We start from the raw sequence: 339 nt of genomic DNA, 5'->3' as shown, positions 1-339 counted from the left end.
TTCTGTGCCCCTCACCCCTCAGTCCTCCCGGCCCCAGCAGCCCTCATCCCCCGAGGACCTACCACCCAGAGATCTGCCATCTGTCAGCTGCCCCTCACAGCCCTGTGTCCCAGGCCGCCTCCTTCCCAGGCTAAACCCAGGGCCCATCACACCAGGGTCCACCCTCCAGCCTCTTCATCAGCTCCCAGCCCTGCCCTCTGCCTGCACAGGGGCATCGGAACGAGGCCCGTGAGAAAGCGCTGCCCCGCTTCCTGCCACGGCTCACTTCCGGGGGCCCTTGGCCCATCTAGACCCCCTCCCCACCGATCTAGACCCCACGCTGCCCTTGGCGACTGCCCT

This window comes from Crocuta crocuta, unplaced genomic scaffold, assembly GCF_008692635.1.
Source record: "Crocuta crocuta isolate KB4526 unplaced genomic scaffold, BGI_CrCroc_1.0 scaffold179, whole genome shotgun sequence".
Lineage (NCBI taxonomy): Eukaryota > Metazoa > Chordata > Mammalia > Carnivora > Hyaenidae > Crocuta > Crocuta crocuta.
This window is presented reverse-complemented; position numbering follows the sequence as displayed.